This window comes from Talpa europaea (genome assembly GCF_964194135.1).
Source record: "Talpa europaea genome assembly, chromosome: 13".
NCBI classification, from domain to species: domain Eukaryota; kingdom Metazoa; phylum Chordata; class Mammalia; order Eulipotyphla; family Talpidae; genus Talpa; species Talpa europaea.
In genome coordinates this window covers 91,443,284-91,444,557 of record NC_140080.1, presented here as the reverse complement: position 1 = coordinate 91,444,557, position 1,274 = coordinate 91,443,284, and positions in this window count along the sequence as shown.

The following is a 1,274-nucleotide window of genomic DNA, read 5'->3' as shown; positions in this document are numbered from 1 at the left end:
GCCCGGCTATCATTCTAAGCTGACTGGCCAGGCCAAGATGCAGCTCCAACCTGCAGCTCCAATTACAGCAAGTTCGCCCTCATTGGTGACCTGAGAGTAAGGGTGGAGTGAGGGTCCAAGCTATCTCTGGAATGCAGTCTTTTCCCGGCAAAACCTAAAATTCTAAAATGGCAGTTACACAAAGCAATGGCTAAGAATACTTATGCTTGGTTCCACAGAGGGGAGGGGTAATAGTTAGGAGATGCCAGATGAGTGGAAAGAATTACAGAGAGGGGCAAAGCAAATGGTGCCATGATTGAGAAGCTGCAAACCATAGATAAACTGAGAAAAGATCGTCTTTTAGTTCTGCCACTAATCCTTAATTTAACCCCTATTATCTCGCATAAAGCACTTTATTGCCCAAGCTATTAACTTTCCTTCTAACTGTAACTGGTATCAAGACCCACTGGGTTCAGGAGCCTGCCTCCTCATCAGACCAAAAGTTCCTAGAGGGCAGTGGCTTACTTATCTTATTTTTAATCAACATTCTCGGGGGTCTCTTAAAGTCACACCATTCAAAAAATACTTTCGATGACGTGTAAGGTGTGAGCATTGACAAGCACCAAAGCGCAGAGACCTTTTCTTCACCAGTCACCATGCCGTAGGCCCTGAAGCGTGTATTCTTTACCGTCCTGAGGTGGGTACCGTAATCACCCCCATTTTACAGAGGAGGAAGAGGAGTAAGTGAGGCACAGTTAATGGGTACAAAGGCCCCAACTGGTGGGGACTGGACAGGATTTGTGTTTTTTCACTCAAAAGTCACAGAGCGACAGCGCACGCTCCAAGACCCGAAGGAAAAGGAGCCAGAGCCTCAACTCAAAGCATAAAAGCACCAGAAAAAAAACACAAAAGGGAACAGCTCTTGTTGGGAGGAGGCCTCCCGGGTGCAGGCCTGAGCCGCGGTGCGCCTGCGCCTCGCCCTACTTCCGCCAGGCCTCGCGGGCTTCAGGCCTCCTCGCCGGACTGGGAGGCGCGCGTGATGATGACGAAAGCGGAAGCTCTGTGGTCAGAGGCGGGACGAGAGCCCGGAGGGGCTTGGGATTGCGGAAGTTTTGTGCGGAGGGTCTGGAGGCCCCGGAACGTCGTGTGGCTCCGGAGCAGATTCCTGAAGGGGGGTCGCCGCGCGGGGTCCCAGAGCCCCACCCAGCGCACCTTTGGGGCCACCCCGCCTGCGACTAGACGTCGTTCCGCCTCTCCCCTCGCTCCTCCCCGAGGGAGCCGCCTCGGTCTCCGCC